Source organism: Oryzias latipes, chromosome 22 (assembly GCF_053564925.1).
Source record: "Oryzias latipes strain Hd-rR chromosome 22, Olatipes_Hd-rR_3.1".
Lineage (NCBI taxonomy): Eukaryota > Metazoa > Chordata > Actinopteri > Beloniformes > Adrianichthyidae > Oryzias > Oryzias latipes.
This window is the reverse complement of record NC_136258.1, coordinates 10,813,487-10,832,531: the sequence shown is the minus strand read 5'-3', so window position 1 is coordinate 10,832,531 and position 19,045 is coordinate 10,813,487. Positions and strand designations below refer to the sequence as shown.

The window sequence follows — 19,045 nt, the reverse complement described above, 5'->3', positions numbered from 1 at the left end:
ATGGTTGCTGTTCCATTAACAGCTCCGGCCTGGGTGACAGGAGGGCTCTGCACCTCAGTGTGCCCAGGCAGGCCAGAGTGGTCACTGTGGCAGCACTCGCTGTTAATTTGGTTGCGTACCTGGATATAGATTGCCATTTTGTTGGTGAGAAACCCAGACTCTGCTCAGAGTGGTTGGGAGTGCAAACATTCCCCTCGTCAAACACATCTGAAAATATTGCTCATGAGAAATCCTCACTGATGGCGGAATGGAGAATCAGCATTACAGATGGTGCTCCCACCATGGTTGCGTGTGTGAGAGAGCTGAAGCTTCAGCATCACATTTGTATTGCTCATACACTTAATCTGGAGGGTATTCCAGAAAGCAGGTTATGCCAGCTCCCACGGTAAGTTTGAGGCTAAGGAAGTTGATAACCTCAGCTTTCGGTTCCAGAAATGGAGGTATGTTTCCTGAGACTAATTACTTAAGTGCAGGCAGATGTGACTGGTTAACAGGTATACCAAGATAATGGGCGAAGTCACAGTCAGTCTGCACAAAAGCCAAAGAAAAGAGTGAACAAAAACACAAGACAAACAGAACATGACAAAAAAAAAGCATTAAAATTTAGTTTTTAACCATAGCAGCAGCAACAGCGAGCTGCTGCCAATGAAAGTAATAAGGAAGAAGCTGCAAACAGCTTTGGATATCTAATCATGCTTTCTGAGTATTCATTTGCGTGTTTTCAATTATAGGTCATGTTTATCAAATAGTGCTGGAGGTAAATGAGACATAATTGGCTTTGAGTGTAGTTAATGCTGTAGCCTTAACACCTTACCGGTCATGCTTGGCCTCATTAATAAACATAAAACATTATTTACCTGTTTATCTGACCCTTCTGGGACGTGTATCTGTGAGCACACGCTCAGATACACACTTATGTTTAATGTTTACGTTAAACCCTGTATTGTAGCTTTTTGCTTAATGGAAAATAATGCTTTTAATTCACCAAACTAATCTTTACTGGGTTTTGTTTCTACATGGTTCCATATTTTTACATTTCTTTCTAAATAACTGCAAACATTTGCATTGTAAAAAAGCAAAATATGTTCTTTATTTTATAGTGGTGTCAAAATGTCGCGTTAATCTCGATTCAATAATTACTGACAAATTAGTGCTTTATTTTTTTCATCAGGTTGGTCTAATTTTTTATCTATAACTTTTGTCCTGTTCTCAAATTTAAAAATCAAGGCTCCAACTGTTCACTTGCATGAACGTTTTATTTTAACTCAGCTGGAAACACCTCTTACATTGCCCCCAGTTCACCTATTGGTGTCTTTGTACAGCAGTTTCTGCGGCACGCACCATGTTGCTGCTGTGACATCATCAATGTGCGACTTTGCAGTTCTTTAAAGAACAAACCCAAAACAAAGTCAAAATGCCACAACTATTGTCTATAAATCATTTATTCTTCTTCTAAACCTGTTATGTCCCTTTTGGGGTCACGGGGCTGCTGGAGCCTATACCGGCCACTTGTGGGCGAATCCTGGACATCCTGGTATTGGACAGTAAACTGTGGAATAACATATGTCAACAAGTATTTATATATAAATAAGAACTTAGTTGTTTATTTTTTTGGATTGCTCAGAAAAGTGTTCCTACTTGTGTTAAAGTTGAGCATACTGGACCTGATGTTTTGCTCTTAAGTTTAGTTTTTCTTTCTTAATTTTTCAAGACTGACAAAAAAATACTAATATAATATTGTAAAGGTCACAGACACACCGGGATTGGGCCTGCTGTCTGATATGGCGGTGCAAGGAATTGTGGTATATCATTCCTTTTGCCTGTCTGGGCAGATTGGGGTCCAAGGGTGTGTTTTTGTCTGTGTTTTGTTATCTGGCTGTTTTCTTTTCCAGTGAAGCATCTTCTACATCCGCAAATTCAGTGAAACATGTTAAAAAAAAAAGGTATTTCGTAAGTGTGATCATATAAAGAGCATTTACGGCATTGAAAAGATGGTTAACAGAAGAACACCACCATCTTCTTATTTGCTGCAAGTTCTCATTTAAAGAAATAAATGCGCAATAGTTCAGTTTGTACCAGCACCCAAGAGTGCATCCTTCGTATACATTTCATATTTCTGAATTTTACCTATATAGAATGGCATGTATTATCCTGCCCATGTCTGTTGCTGTATCATTGTTTGTCTGCACAATCCTTGTACTTACTCGGCCCCTTCTCCAGAGCTGTATAGCTGTATAACAGTTTATTCATGTTAAAACCCTGCCTGTCCCTGCAGCGGCCCTACTGTCAGTTCATATTGCATAAGGGGAAAAATTATCAAAAAAACCATTAGTGAGTTTTAAGCCGCTTTTCAATTAAGAAAGTAAATAGAAAAAGAAGAGAAAATCCTACAATGTAATTAAAGGCTCTAATTTTCAAGAATTAACTTTCCCAAACACACTCTCCCTTACCGTACTTCCTGTCCTTCTTCCTAATCACTACTGATTTTTTTTTCCATCTTACTCACCTGTGCTCCTCCTTTTGAAAGCCACATGCACACATTTATTCAGTCTTTGTCTTTCTTATGGAGTGGTAGCACAACGGGCAACCCGTGCACCATAACTATTGACATCGTGGAACAACCCAGTCTCATCCTAAAATGTGTAGTAGCTACATTTGTCCACATGAAAATGCGTGAGAGTTTTACAAAAACGCCCCCTAAACTGTGAGGCGGATACGTTTCATTTTTCTATTCATTTTCTTCTAGCCTTCTCAGGATCACGTGACTTTGGAGGTTTGGCCTGCCGTGAGCAAAAAACATGGCGGATGCTCGTTCATTTTTCGGTGGAATATCCCATAAAACAAGATATTTTGAGGACTAATTTTTATTTTGACAACATTTCTAGTGAGAAATATACCATTTTCTTTTAAAATATGCTTTCATGTTGGACATACAGTTTGTAGTTTGCTTGTTTCGTTCAACTTTTTCTCCCAAAGGCTCTGTGTTACGTTGGAGAAACACGTTAACTTTCATTCATATCTGCAGACGTGCGCGTAGGTCACGTGACTAATATGTTTCTCTTTTTTCCGCAGAAAATGCCATAAAATAGGAGTGATTGTGGACTAATTTATTTTTGAAAACATTTCTAGCAGTATATATCCCCTTTATTTTCATAATATCCATTCATTGCAGACATGCAGTTCGTAGTTTGTTTGTTTCGTTCAACTTTTCCTCAAGGATCTGAAGCGTCTGATCTTTTCCATAAATATATGCGGGCTGACGTGGGTCACGTGACGTGACGTGAGTTTCTCTTTTTTCATATAGAAGATCTCGTGAAAAGGTACGTTGCTATTTATTAATTATTTTTATTTACATTTACGGACCCGTGTATAGGTTTCATGCTGTGTTGATCAGGCTTTGATTGACATGTGACAACAAACCGGAAGAATGTTGTTCAGGAACAGACTGGAGAGTTCTCTAAATTTACTTAGCGATTTTTTTTATTCAATAATCTTTTACATGTTAAAGTATTCACACTACAAGTCTAAATGCTGTGTACGATGTCTGATCTTTTCCATCATATCTGTGGGCTGACGTGGGTCATGTGACGCGAGTTTCTTTTTTTTTCCTGTGGAAAAATCTCGTAAAATAAGATCGTCTGAGGTTTAATATTTAGGTTTAATAACATTTCTAGGGACCGATGTACTCTGTCGTAACGTCCATGCAAGCGTATTTTTTCAACATCAACTAGTTGAGTTTAGAAATACACTGTATAATTAAAAAAAGACGTTTGGCTCTAAACTGGTTTTGTGATTGGTCCCACGTTTATCGGGAAGGTTAAGTTCTAAAAATAGGCCCAGTGACAAACAGGTTTTTATTTTTTTACAGAAATTAATGTTTCCATTACTAATGCAAACTTTTTGTTTTGCAGGTCTCATGTCGCATGACAGATTGCAGTTGTTTTTTTATACAAACTTTATTGACTGTAACAATTCAAAACAACAATTCCCAACAGCAACAAGAAAGAAACAAACCAGGGGATTATTATGAAATTTTTCACAAAAACATTGAAACTGACGCAGAGATTGAATGTTTTAAATGCTTTCTTATTGTCAGAGTTTCTTATTGTGTTCATGTTTTGTTTGAACTCATTGATAAAGTTAGAAAAATGGGGGGGGGGGGGGGTATGATTTCTAACTTTGTATTTATGAATAAAAATAAAAAAAGGTTAATGATGTAGAATTGTTCTTTTTTATGGGATGGACAGTGGGTGAGGCACGACAGATTGCAGTAAAACAGTCAAACTGCTACCACAATAGCGTTGAACTTCTGTTGAGAATAATTCATTCATAAATCTGTCTATATATTAGAATATCAGCATCTGGATCATTTACGTCTATTTTAACATAAAAGAGGCTAAAAGAGGACATAACATCAACAAACAACAACTACTAATAAATATTATAGGAAATAAGGAAACTAAGTATAAAAAAGTAAAACAAAATAAATGTACATAGTATATTATTTATTATTGTAAATAAAAAAATAAACATGTCTGACTAAGAGTGGGGGTTGAGGTCGGGGTTTTTTTGTCTCTTTTTTGGGATCCAGCGTAGAGGCCATGACCCCCCCCTGCAAGAAAAGTAGAGAAGGTTCAATCAAACAGTGATGGAAGACGATGGGCTACAGTTTGTTCACTCAGTGCTTACAGGGCGACTGTTTTTAATTTGATTAGTGTCAATTATCCTTTGTAGGAAATATTAGTATTATTCAAATATTTATGAATAATTACATTATTACATTGATTTTTAACGCATAGCACAAAAGCATCAAATAATCAATATCTAACAACTTGTAGAACATGAATAATAAAACTTGGACATGCATCCATCATCTACCCCTTTTGACCTTTTATTGACAAAATTAGAAAATATTTATATAATTTTAAATAAACAAAAAAACAAATTAGGCTGATTATTATTTGGACTTATTTATTTGCGACCAAGCAAAAAAGCTGATGGAAATTCATGTTGAAGAGGCATGTTGCTGGATTGTCCGTACGTATTTTAACCATAACCCCGCCTTCTTTACTTGCAATTAGGCACTTCAAAATAAATAAATAAATTCATTAATAATATATACAACATAAAACATGACTAGCACTCCATTAACTCCATCTGGGTTTCATAAATAAAATAAAAACGTTTACCACTCAAAACAATCATCAGAACTCTAACACAGTAAATATGCCAAACAAATTAATAAAAAAGCATTTATATACGTTAGAGTTCTACTTTAAAATAGTAATAATGTAAAATAAAAACTGCTCCTTTTTTCTTTAAATGTCCTTATTGCATATTAATCTTTTCCTCCAATCACACGGCTGCATTCTGAAAGATGAAAAGTGTAAACTTGTTTAAGAGATGTTTAAGAGGACTACTGTAAACTAAGATAAATGTGTTAGTTAAAATAAAGTAATAATGCATAGTTATTTTATAATAAAAGACTAAAAAAGGCAAATTAATAATACAAAATCCAAATCTTTACAAATTCTGCAAGTATTTTGTCGTATTACTTTTTACTGGTGGAAATGCAAAGAAAGCGAGCGACAAATTAGAAGAACTGGTTTGAACATGAATTATTGCACAAAGACGGAAAGGTGGGCGTGTCTCCAGGAAAGAGATCCTCATGACAACCAACATGATTTTTGATACGGAGGCTGATGCTTCAAGGAGAAAAGAAACGTCAACAGCCAGTGCTGATCAGAACACAATCCAATGTTCTCATCGTTTGAATAAATCCTGAAATGTTCATCTGCTGGTGTTTGTCTGCATTTCTTGATGAAGTTTTGCTGCAAAATAAACCCATTAACCATCACTGTTCTGTCTGTGATGGAATAAACGCCAGGGCTACTATGGGAAGATATACGGTAGTCAACATTTTCTTGGAAAGGATTCTTTTTAAATAATATTTTATAGAATCTTTTAATAGTGTGTAAAATGTTTTTAACTACAAAACATTTTAATTGCATGTTATATGTTTTATATCAACTGTAATGCCCATTAAAAAGAAAAGCACAAGTAAACTTGAACTGAATTATTTCTTTCTTATTAAAGATTTGAGGAAAAGTGTAAAAATAACCACCAGATGAATAATTCTGTATTTTCATATTTCTTTGGAGAAACATTTGTTGAGGATAAAAAAACACAGGAATTTCTTAAAAACATATCATTTTTGCTAACTGTGCAGAAAAATAAGATTGTACCAGGATAGTAAAATGTCCGAAGTTGGCACACTGGTGGACGGCTGTGGGGCTGAAGTGGTGGGAGGATGGATGTCTGAAACGGTTGATGGTTGGACGGCTGAAGCACTGGAAGGCTGCTGGTTTTTCCAACCTTAATGGATGAAAATGATGAAATGATTAGTGTGGTTGTTTTGGTGAGACATGACCAGATCTGCTGACGGTTCACAAATGAAAGTTTCTAATTAAACTAGAGTTCATGCACATTGAAGTCATGTCATCAAGCTTCCATGAATAATGAGTTAAAACAACAGACTGAGGTGAATGTAAAATTATTATTACCAGTATACCTGATACAAGGCCTTCATCCAGTCAAAGCACGTTTCTGCTTGATCAGGGAACTTAGGGCAACTTAGGGGGCACAACATGTGTGTGGTAAGAGGCGGGACTTTTTGGCAGGTTTGGCAGCAATTTTTGTATCGTCATCGTCAAAATTTAAATTATCATATAACACTGTGAACAGATCGACAATTGGTTAATGACTCTGAGTCACAGATGGTAAATACATACCAATACAGACACTTCATCACATGTGAGGCGTTCTCTTTTGGCCTGAAATCTTTGTAGCCCGCCTTACATTTGGATGTTTTGGCGGCCACAGCGATCACAGTTGATGCAAGAAGTTGTCGAGCCTCGTGGCAGAGTCAGCTGAAAATAGGAAAAGCAGAATTTTTATGTCTCCAGTTCCCCATTCTGATAAGATTTGGGGAAAATATTGCCATATTAATGACAATGGTTGTTAGTTTTACAATTAAATTAAGGTAGCAATTGAAGTCTAACAGTTTTGTAAGAATGTGCAGGTTATTAGTTCTGAATTTTAAAAAGAAAAGTTATAAAAAAAGGTCATGAAGACTTGGTTTTGAGCTGAAGATGTCTTTCCTCTTATCCAAAAATGATTTCTGGAATAAAACTGGTAAAAAAGCAGTTTGACTGGATCAGAGAAAAGGTTTGAGCGAGTGTGACGTCACCCATTTACTTCCAGATCCTCATAACAAAGTCAATTCTGTCGTCGTTTCTCTGTGATAACGACGTCACCACGTTGGAGCCAGTTGACAGTGATTGATCTGAGTCAACGTTTCTATGGCAACTACTGTCGCCAATCAGGAGTAAGCTGTTGAAAGTCCACACTGCTTCCACTGAAAGTGAGCTTGGTGGAATTTGTCAAACAAACATTCAAGGTGGCACATGCTATTACTGAGGCATCTGTTGGTCAGTCTATAATTTGAATAACTTGTGATAAAGAAACAGTTTTGTAAAACAAATAACTGGAATTAGCAAAAACCTGTTTAAAAGGGTATCACAACAAGAATGGTTAATCTGACCCATAGAATGGCTGACTGACAGCTGTTTGTTTCTCTTTAGAAGTCTATAGGATTTTGGCTCCTTGTACTTCCTGTTTGGAACGTGAGGGGGAGGAGTCAGTCAGTCCAGGTCTCTGAGACAGAGACTGTTTTAAAATATTTACAAAACCAAGTCCAGATGATCGTTGTTACAACGTTTTTTGTGTAAATTTGGAGAAAACCCCTAAATAGGTCAATCATAACACTTTAATATATCAGGAAATTACTGTTCCTTTTTTTGCCGGGAAACCGGCGGTGGCGCGAGCGCTGCCATAATCATTAGCTAATGTAACCCCGATTCTCACAAACCTCCCTTCCTCTGCTCCACCACAATAACTATACAGTCGAAACAAATAATTAATACATGTTTCTATGATGATCATAGTACCCTGCAGTCGTGTTACGTTCAGTCTCTCGATGGAGGCCGTATTTTTCAGCACCGCTCCTCCGTCACACAGTAATAACAACAACAGCTGCATTCATCTGTCAGATGAAAATACTTTCAGATGATCATAAAGTATTTTCATTAATGCCTCTTGTGTTTACATTTCTTACCTTTGAGACTTCTTTAGCTCGCGCAGAGATGCAGAAAGCGCGACAACCAGATTACCTTTATTGACGCCCAACACCCCCCGACCGGCGCGCGGACACGTGGGGGTGGGGTGGCTTTATGTGCACGGCGCGCACGCATGCGTATTTGCACTAAAATTTTCACATGGCCTCTTTGGCATATAAACCTAACATTTCTATCATTTGTGTCTAAATTACGAGCATTAGATAACACAACTTGATTTGTGTGTGTCAAAAAATATTTCATGTTGGGTCTAAATCAGATAAACATTGTTCATCACATCAAATATTTACATATTTACTGTATTATACTGTTTTCATATATTTGTTACTTTTATCATCTAAATTGTCCTAAGATTTATGAAAAAATGAAAATCACACACTGAAAAATAGGGTTTGCTTTATCATTTTATTCTGCATAATGGAATGTTTGGCTCAAAACTGAGCTCTTTGGCATCGACTCAACCATTGGGTTTGGAGGAAGAGAATTGCTACCTATGACCCCAAGAACAGCTTCCCCACTGTCAAACATGGAGGTGGAAGCATTATGCTTTGTGGCTATTTTTCTGCACAGAGCTACGTCACCACGTTGATGGAGCCATTAATGGAAAATCTTGAGTGAGAACTTCCTACCCTCCTTAAGTCAGGACCCTTCAAATCAGTCATGGATGGGTCTTCCAACAGGTTAGTGACCTAGAACTTACAGCCAAGGCAACCAAGGAATGGCTGAAGAACAATCATATCAAGGTCATTGAGAGGCCCAGCCCATGTCAATCCTATGGAGAGATCTCACAGTCGCCAAGCAACAGCCACCAAATATTCATGATGTAGAAGGGTCAAAAGAAGGGCAAATACATTTATATAAATTCTTTCAAGTTGATTTCTTTCTAGGTTTGCAATTCTGCACAACAAACAAAGGACAACAACTTTTTTTCCTCCAAATAAAGGCAAAAACCTTGAAACTTCATGTGAGTTCTTGGCAACTGCCATTTCCCAAATCCTGCTCATACTGGACCCACATCTCCATGTCTTGGATATAAGTAATTAACTTGCCAATAACAAAGACTTATGAAAGGTCACTGAGGTGAACTTTGTAGACAAGTGCGGAAACTGTATAGTGTAAGGCTGATCGGCAAATAAAAGACCATGAAAGTCATCTTGGACTTTAGTAGGCATAGAGGAGGGTTCACAGCTTCCCTTTCCTGGGCATCCCCATCTCAGCTGATCTAACTTGGTTTCCTAACATCCAGGACGTTATCAACAAGGCACATCAGCACGTCTGAAGCTGCTGGCAACCTACCGCTCAGCCAGTCCAACTGCATCATGGTCTGGCTCTCAGATCAAACTGAAGAAGAGCAGCAGAAGCTTCAGTGCTGAAGATACTGGAGCAGATCATCGGCTACCCCCTTCCCTACCTGTCATCCTGTCTGAGTAAAGGGACGTGTCAAGGACAGCCCCCTTCCTGCAGCTAACATACTGATACACATATCACTCCACACTTCTAATATTCTTAATTTCTCATGTCATTTACCCCTAATTTAAGATAACTCATTGTCATTTTGCTACATTTTACTTCAGTCTTGCTCAATTAAAATGTAGTCTGTACCCTGACAAAGGATTTGGAGATGCATAGCACATTATATGAGTTTAATAGGTCAGTGTTTCATTCTAAGGTGTTGGACATACAAATCAAAGGCCAAACGTTTGAGATAAAATGAGAAGTGTCTTCAGCACAGGTGTGAGCACTGAAATGTTTAGCTAGTGTTGTAGAAACTTGAACGGAGGTTAAAAACATAATGTAATTGTTGAAATTTAGGTTGAAAAAACCTTCATTGGTGCGGTGCAGAAAAAAAATCTCTCATTTCAATTAAAAGTCATTTATTTATTGGTACAAAGTTGAAATGAGGTTTTCCTTCTTATAAGCCTTTTTTAGGGGTGGAGCTGGGGCTTGAACTGCAGAAAGTCTCCTCCTCAGCAGACAATTAGTCCCTCATGTTCTCTCTCCATCAAGGCCTCTGTGCTGCCTGAGAATGAAATGAAGAGGAAAACACATAAATGCCACAAGCCCTGGACATCCATGCAGATCACAAAGAGAAACCTCCTGGCTTTGCGGGGCAGAACCTTCCAAAAGCTGGGAGGAGAGCTCTTCAACCACACTTCAAGGACCCGCACTGCTGCTGGACTTCACCAACCACAGTCTGGTCAGCAGCATGACATCCTAGAGCCTTTAGTTCTTTACCATGGCACCATAACCTGCAATCCATCACATCATGCTTGATCAGTTATGCAACAACTTTAGAAAGTGTAACCCTTGTGCTATCCTAGGCACTTTACCATTGGGAGTTGGGTCATCTAGACCCACTAGACAGTGCTCTGAACCTTTTTTCTTCAATGATTTGTGATCTTCACTGGTGTCCATGGATTACATGAAATCTTTTCACCTTTATCCACCTTTGTCATGGTAGGGAGAACACCTCAATGGAAGGGGGGGGGGTCATCTAAGATAGCACAAGGGTTACAAAAGATTTTTACCATATGCTGATTCTTGTTTTCCTGATGCTCAGACAAAGCCCTTCAGTATTTTTCTCTGGGTCATTTTGATTGGTCCTTGTGGGAAGAGATTAATGTATTAATAATACTGAAGAAATCAAGAGATATTCCACATCAACAGCATGAGAGTAACATGAAAGAAACAAGCCAACATTTATCTACAACATTACCACAGTCTTTACCTGGAGGTATCATTCTGGTAACGTCTGCTCCAGCTTTTCTGACTTCCGCTTGTTCCAGCCACCGGCCTGAACGGCGAGGATGTCTGTGCAGAATGAAAGGATCAAAATGTATTAAACTGAGAAAACAAATTACACAAAAAGGATGCATCTTCAATGAGTATTTACCAGTTTTTGACACATATGTACTCGGAAGATGTGTCTGCTGAAGAGAGGAAGCTGTTCAGTCGGTTCAGTCCCTTTCCCTGAAGTTGTCCCTTCTTGATTTCATCCTCGGATCCTCATCATTTCAACCAAAATGTATGTTTGCAAACTTTTGAAACATAAGGGATTAGAAAAAAACTCCAACAGGAATAATGAGAAATAAGCCGTTGATAATTATTACCTCACACATCCAAGAGTGAACTTGAAAAGGACACATGTTCAACAGGTCCTGCCTCTCAGGACACGGAAAACCAACCTTCTCCAAATGCAATCAGAACTCGTAGACTACATCAGAGCAGAAGAACTGCAAGGTCTGTGGAGAAAGCCGTTTCTGCAAATAGAAGGGGTTCATGAAAATATCTCAACGGAACAGGTTCAGGAAGCTCGCTCACCTGGAGAGAGCTCTGAGTGGAGCCGCTTCCACTCTACATCCAGAGGAGGACGCCTCCCTGGGGGGGGGGTTCCATGCATGTCTCACTGGGCAGAGGCCCTAAGGAAGACCCAGGACACGCTGGGGAGACTACGTCTCTCAGCTGGCCCCGGGGTCCCCCAAGAGGAGCTGGAGGAGAGGGAAGTGTGGGCATCTTTGCTTAGACTGCTGCCCTCACAACCTGGTTCTGGATGAATGGAAGAAGATGGATGCATGGATGGAACGTGTTCAGTCCTTTCAGCAAAACTCCACGATGGCAGACTGCGATCCTTCCTCATTTACTTTGCCAGAAGACTTTTTGGAGGACTCTGGTGCTGCCACAAACTTTCCTGCTCCACATCTCCAGGATTCTATCAAAACAAATGAATATTGTACATAAACATGATGATATGACACAAAATACATTAAGACATATAGGCAGGCGTGTTCATTTTCTTAAGGAAGAAGACATTAAAATAGCTTTACATGTTCTATTGCCCCATGAATGCAGTTCACAAAGGAGGTCTCCACAGTGTTTTTGGTCAGAAACGCATCTTCAAAATAACCACTGAGCCTAAAAGAACAGAAAAGTTTACATAAGAAAAACATTTATACCATCAAAAATGTAGGTGGAAAAATTTTTTACACACCCCAGTTGGCTCTCAAAACAGTACATTTTGCAAGTTCCATCCACTGCTACGGCAAACATGGAGGGAGAGCATGCAGGACACTGAAACAGATGAACCTGACAGCCTCTCCATCTCAAAGTTAGCAGAAAATCAGTCCAGGAACTATTTGTGCATGTTGTCTCCAAATAACTGACCCGTCTGAAAGAGGAAAGGGAAAAAAACACGAGGTTCTTTTATGTATATACATACACACATACAAGAATCAGGAATCAGACTTTCTAACAGAATTTTTAGCTATTATAAAATCGTTCCCAGTGTTTTTTTTAATTACGATCATTTTGTTTTTAAAGACATTTTTCTGCAGCACAGCAGCTCATAAGAATTTCACCTCAGAGCTGTGGTGCAGATGTTTGCCTCTGCTAATTTCCCATAAACCGTTTGTTGATTCTCTCTCCCGCTAGCTTATAGCACCTCACAAGCCCTAGCCGACATTAGCATAGCAAAAAAAAAAAATCAATGAGCAACATTGGAGCTATCCATGTGTACACTTTTGAGCCAGATACTAGCTCAGACAAGGGAACTCAGGACATTAATGGATCTACTGGTTTTTGTCTGCAAATGGATGCATCAGAATTGGAGCGGAGTAGAGACTTTGGCCCATTCATGGCAGTTAGAGCGTCACAACTAAGAGCTTTTTGAGACAATGAGTTTCATCTTCTCCTGATCCATCGAGATTTGAATAAATACTCAGAAACAGTTTTAATCTTATATTATTCTGTATATGTTTATATTTTTGTTAATGTTCTCAATAATGAGAAAAATGTTTGATCTTAAAAACGTGACTTCCATTGGAGCGGCTCTTTAACTTTGTTGACAACGCTAGGATAAATAAATGTGGTCAGCCAAATCAGCCATAATTGTTTAGACCAGGGGTTTGCAGCCTGAGGCTCCACAGCCACAAGTGGCTCCTTGACCCCTCCTTTGTGGTTCTCCGACAAAAAATAAAAATGTTTTTAATTCAAACAAATATCCTATTTTTCAGACGACACAGTGCATCACGCAAAACAAAACAGTCAGATAAGTCAAACTTTACTCAACTTGGTGATCTACTCAACAGTTGAAGCAAAGTATTACTGTGCCAGGCTCCTGACTACAGTACCCATAATGCTTCAATAATCTATCAAGCGGTAATGCACAATATTTTAAGAAATTCCAGCATTTATGACCAATTTTTTTAAACCTGACAACGTACCACAAAAAATCAATTTGAGGTCAATACGCACAATTTAGAGGGCCTACACCATGCTAGCCATTTAGAATAAACTATTTCCTCGATCTCTGAGGCTCCGCCTTTCTCTTCTTGTGGGTGTCGCCTATTTCATGACATCAACCTAGAGTCGGCGTCGGCAGCGTTTCTGCGTTTCTTCCATCCAAACTTTTGCAAAGATGGATGTGCATATTGTGTAATGAAAGCATTTTGCTGATCACCGCTAGCTCCATTGAGGAAGTGGGGGTGTCTGTTAGCCTGGAGGCGGTTTAGCTGCACAGGCTCTTCCTGGAAGAGGCTGCTCCTCACTTATGATGACGTCACAATGTGAGGACCCTCTTATTGTGAATTGGGAGGGGCTGGTGCTCAGAGGGTTTCAGAGGAATGTTGAGAGATGCGTGAATGGATCAAAATACCGCTGTGGATTAGTTTTTGTGAGGAATTAACATTATAATACACTTTAAAATTTTAAAAAGTTGATATTGCATGATATAGGCCTTTAAAGAAATACTGGCTGAGATGTACTAACAACATAAAATCTACAATGTGTAAAAAAAAGCCTTTGTAAACCCCAGTAGTTATCCAGTTTCCAAAATAACATAAATGCAAATGAGTGTTTGATTTTCTAAACGCTGAAGAGACACCTTGTGTGTCCTACTGAGTTCTGCACAGTGAGACATTAGAAAGGCTCTTAGCTGTTTAAAGGGCTGCAGACCCCCGTTTCTGGCTAAATGACCCAAAAGGAAACTTACCTCTGCGGAGACCACGTGACGTTTCCGCCCACGTCCTCTATACAGAAGAGGCCTTCACCGTGATGCTGCGGCCTTTTAAATTTAAGATGGAAAAACGCCTCGTCATTCAACGTTAATCCTAAACAGCCAACACGTTTTTACTAAAAACCCATCTCTGGTTTCCCAAATCTAAACATTACATTTCTACAGAGAAAAGTTCAAAGCATCGCCCACCTTCCAGCTGTCCAAGAAGTTCTTCAGCCGCGCGCCTTCCTGCGGGTTCATCCGGGGGTTTTCGGGGGAGTGGGGTGGGGGTGCCCGTATGACGCTGCGTTCACTGGCTTTTCGAAATGCGCACTTCATGTCAATTGGGGCAAATTGAAGGCTTAAAAGCCTGATTACTTTAGATAATATATCCTATTTAATATATCCTATTTAAAACTTTATTGAGAATTACTACAGGAAACAGTGATGAAACCTTTTTTAACAGATAAATTAGAGCACTTCATTGTAATACTATAATATATGAGATACGTCAAAAAAATTGACAGTTAAAGAAAAAAGAATATAATAGATGCTAATATTTTATAAACTCCATCAAAATAATTGTTTCATCTCATTTATCATAATATTTATAGGTTTTTTTTATCACACACCATTAGACTCGTAGTGTAAATAAATTAAAATGCAGAAAAATCAATTTAAAGAACTCTTTGGTCAGTCCCTGAACTCAACATTTTTCCGGTTTGTTGTCACATGTCAATCAAAGCCTAATCGCCGCAACAGCAACACGGAACGAGAAAACCTATACACGGGTCCCTAGAAATGTAAATAAAAGAAATTAATAAATCGCAACGTACCTTTTTACGAGATTTTCCACAGGAAAAAAAGAGAAAGGCACGTCACGTGACCCACGTCAGCCTGCATATATTTATGGAAAAGATCAGACGCGTTCAGATCCTTGAGGAAAAGTTGAATGTAACAAACAAACTACGAACTGCATGTCTGCAATGAATGGATATTATGAAAATAAAGGGGATATATACTGCTAGAAATGTTTTCAAAAATAAATCAGTCCATATTCACTCATATTTTACAATTTTCTGCGGAAAAAAAGAGAAACATATAAGTCACGTGACCCACGCGCACGTCTGCAGATATGAATGAAAGTTAACGTGTTTCTCCAACGTAACACAGAGCCTTTGGGAGAAAAAGTTGAACGAAACAAGCAAACTACAAACTGTATGTCCAACATGAAAGCACATTTTAAAAGAAAATGGTATATTTCTCACTAGAAATGTTGTCAAAATAAAAATTAGTCCTCAAAATATCTTGTTTTATGGGATATTCCACCGAAAAATGAACGTGCATCCGCCATGTTTTTTGCTCACGGCAGGCCAAACCTCCAAAGTCACGTGATCCTGAGAAGACTTGTAGAAAATGAATAGAAAAATGAAACGTATCCGCCTCACAGTTTAGGGGGCGTTTTTGTAAAACTCTCACGCATTTTCATGTGGACAAATGTAGCTACTACACATTTTAGGATGAGACTGGGTTGCGTGGAAAGTTAGATCTATATTGTATTGATCTCTTTTGAAGGAAGCATTTAATGAACTTGGTCATTTCTACTCCTTGGCGAGCTTTTTTTCTGTCATTTTTGGTTGAGCATTTAATTGAATAATTTGAAAATAAATGATTACCTTCCTAATTTCAGTCCATCTCTTAGTTCATGCATCCCTACAAATACCCCACGGTGATGACTTGACTGAACCCTTCTGCTTCACAATAATAAGTACTAGAACAATTGTAACAAACGCCACAGTTGTTCGAGCACCCTTGTTCTGCCAGACCCTGGGGGTGTGAAAAAAAATGTTTTGATTAAAGGACGGTATTCAAATATACACTTTAGTTGAAGCAATGACACATCAAACCAGAACATCATATCTGCCAAGTGTCCTTCAGTGTTGGGGAGAGAGGAGGTGTGCAATATGTCTAGAAAAAGCAAAGCTTTACATAAGGCAGCATTTTCATACATATACCCCTTGTGCTATCTTATATGACCCCACCTTTGCATTGACGTGTTCTCCCTACCATGACAAAGGTGGATAAAGGTGGAAAGATTTCATGTAATCCATGGACACCAGTGAAGATCACAAATCATTGAAGAAAAAAGATTCAGCGTCTAGTGGGTCTAGATGACCCAACTCCCAACGTTAAAGTGCCTAGGATAGCACAAGGATTAAACAAGAAACACAATTGAAGCTAACTAAAGAAAAGGTGGGAACTTGAGGTTTTTTTGTTTGTTTGTTTGTTTTTTTATTGGGCTCAAGCAGAACTGCCCACTTCAAACAGGATCTATGATCGGGCTTCCATGGGTTCAAAGACTAAAAATTGAATAGATATTTTTTATAGTGTCTTTTTTTTAACCTGTCCTGTCCAACAGCTGGGCAAACAGATGAGAGCTGAAGGCCTCTTGTGCTGGACATATTTTACTTTAACAACAGGGATAATATATCTTCTGACAAACCAGAGGTATGTCTGAATAAACCCCTTTAGTAATCGATGCCAAACTTTATTTGTTTTAATCATATTTGAAAATCTTTTGTGTTGGACAAAACGGAAAAGGAAAGGACGGAAAAAGAGAGAGGGATGTTAGAGAGAGGGGGAATAGTAGGTTGATTATAGAAAGGGGGGGGGGGGGTAAAACCATGAAGCCGCATAAAGCAAAAAGTTTCTGGATGGTTATACTTATGATGGTGAGGTTCAGATGATATTTGTGCATAGGTGAGCTACACCTGTGCTCAAGTGAGTGTTTATGTTCTTCTAAAATGGATGATGGAATGTAAAAGAAGGAGGAACCCCCCCCCCCCCCCCCAACGCCCGCACGGTACCAGATAGAGAACAACCGCCACCCAGGCCAGGCCAGCACGACCACGGGGGCCCCCAGGGCCCCCTGGGGAGAGTGCAAGCTCCAGCCCAACCAGGAAAGCAGCCCCCTGCCCCAGAATAATGCCCACAGCCACAAACGAGCACCCCAACACTACTCAGGAGTTCTGGGCATCCCCCCACCCCAACCCCAGGTAGGTGCCAGGACCCCCCCCAAGGGAGACCCACCCGAGCTCCAGGCAGCCACCCACCCGGCCCACGGTTGGTCCAGGAGAGAGCAGGGAAGGGGCCAGCCGTCCCCGCCCAGGAGCAGGACCCTCAGGGGAGGAGGGGGTCCAAAAGAAGTGTTGTAAACGTGGCCTGACCAGGCTCACCCACAGTTGGAAATTTGGCGAGGCCCAGCACTCAGGGGAAAGGACCAGAACCCACACCACAGGGACATGGACACCCCCAGGCTCAGATGTAATGTGATCCCCGGGTCTTGGTCTTGCCAGAGAGCTCAGGGATCCCTCAGCCTTTGGGGTCAACAAGTCTTCATGTACTGGTAGGTTGGAGCGAATGTGCGTTCCCATCAGCATCTGAGCTGGTGACAATCCATTTTGTAGAGGTGTACTCGGTAGATCAGAAGACTTTTTTAAAAGTCATCTCTGTCGTGTGCTTTTTTCAATAGAATCTTCACAGTCTTTACTGAGCTTTCCGCTAAGCAATTGGACTTTGGACAGTTTGGACTTAATGTTACATGTCTAAACCCCCAATCTTTAGCAAAGTCAGCAAACTCACTGCTGGAAAACTGTGGTCCATTGTCTGAAAACAGCTCACAAGGAACACCGTGTCTGGCAAACAAACACTTCAGGAAACTAATCACTGCTTTACTTGATGTTGACTGCAGCGCTCTCACTTCAGGATAGTTTGAAAAGTAGTCTGTTACCACCAAGTAACTTTTACCATTACAGTCAAACAAATCAGTTCCAACCTTACAATAAGGTCTGTGTGGAACTGGGTGAGACATCAGTGGCTCAGCTTGTAGTTTCGGCCTGTAAGTGCGGCAAAGTTCACATGAAGCTGTTATCTGGCTGATGTCTTGGTTGATTCTTGGCCAGTACATTACATCCCTTGCTCTGTGTTTACACTTGACCTCTCCAAGGTGACCTTCATGTATCTTTGAAGCTGCTTGCGCAGGGAGGTTGGAATGACAAACTTGCTTCCTTTTAACACTGTCATCCACCACTGTGAGCTTTGTTCTGCAGTTCCAGAAGTCTTGTATTTTTGAAGGCATTCTTTTTTGTTTTCAGGCCATCCTTTGAGTATTGTTCTTTTCAGTTCTTTAATGGTTTCATCTGCATTTGTCTCCGTTCGTATTTGTTCTGTTCAGTCAACAGTTACTGGCAGAGATGTCAGAATCATGTCCAGATATGCTTGTATTTCTGCACATTTTCCGCTTTCCTCTTTTTCCTCTGTGTCCACTGCTCTAGACAAAGTGTCTGCTGTGTACATGTACTTTCCTTTTGTGTACATCATGTTCAGGTCATATTTTTGCAGCCTGATTAACATCCGCTGTATCCTTACAGGACAATCACTCAGTGCTTTGGACAAGATGGACACCATGGTTTATGTTCAGTTTCCACTTCAAACGTTTGGCTACAGACATATTGATGGAACCGCTCACCTGCGTCCATGCTGGCTAATAGTTCTTTTTCTATTTGAGCGTACCTGGACTCTGCACCTGTCAACGCTCTGGATGCTTAGGCTACAGGTAGCCACTGCTCCTCGTGTTGCTGCAACGGCACTGCTCCCAAGCCATGCTGTGATGCACCCGCTGAAATTCTGGTTCTCTTCCCTGGATCATAGAACTTTAGCACTGGTTCTTGTGTCAAAACGTCTTTCAGTTTCAGAAAACCTTGCTCTTGTTCATGAGACCAAATCCATTCATTTTTCTGTTCAAGAAGACTCCTATGGGGTATTGTCAGGGTTGCCAGTTTTGGGACAAATTTGGCCAGAT

General features: G+C 39.7%; 2 long non-coding RNA genes across 5 annotated transcripts; both read right to left on the bottom strand.

Annotated features, from left to right (window-relative positions):
- Positions 1-3,937: 3,937 nt before the first annotated feature.
- Positions 3,938-8,299, bottom strand: LOC111946863 (uncharacterized). 2 transcript variants are annotated; one of them, XR_002872664.2, is made up of 5 exons: positions 8,177-8,283; positions 8,010-8,104; positions 6,792-6,929; positions 6,246-6,375; positions 3,938-4,612 (listed from the first exon to the last, which is right to left on the bottom strand). It is a non-coding gene; the product is annotated as an uncharacterized LOC111946863 (long non-coding RNA). The 2 variants fall into 2 exon arrangements; XR_013653067.1 differs by lacking the exons at positions 3,938-4,612; positions 8,010-8,104 and having other exon boundaries at positions 6,245-6,375; positions 8,177-8,299.
- Positions 8,300-10,052: 1,753 nt separating this feature from the next.
- On the bottom strand, positions 10,053-15,585 carry LOC111946862 (uncharacterized). Of its 3 annotated transcripts, none has more exons than XR_013653065.1 (14): positions 15,453-15,585; positions 15,021-15,081; positions 14,395-14,501; positions 14,182-14,253; positions 12,184-12,360; positions 12,020-12,107; positions 11,837-11,904; positions 11,517-11,741; positions 11,306-11,437; positions 11,089-11,200; positions 10,924-11,006; positions 10,724-10,798; positions 10,313-10,444; positions 10,053-10,215 (listed from the first exon to the last, which is right to left on the bottom strand). It is a non-coding gene; the product is annotated as an uncharacterized LOC111946862 (long non-coding RNA). The 3 variants fall into 3 exon arrangements; XR_013653066.1 differs by lacking the exon at positions 10,053-10,215 and adding an exon at positions 10,526-10,642 and having other exon boundaries at positions 10,328-10,444; XR_002872660.2 differs by lacking the exons at positions 11,517-11,741; positions 11,837-11,904; positions 12,020-12,107; ... (3 more) ...; positions 15,021-15,081; positions 15,453-15,585 and having other exon boundaries at positions 11,089-11,233; positions 11,306-11,451.
- Between the last annotated feature and the right edge of the window lie 3,460 nt (positions 15,586-19,045).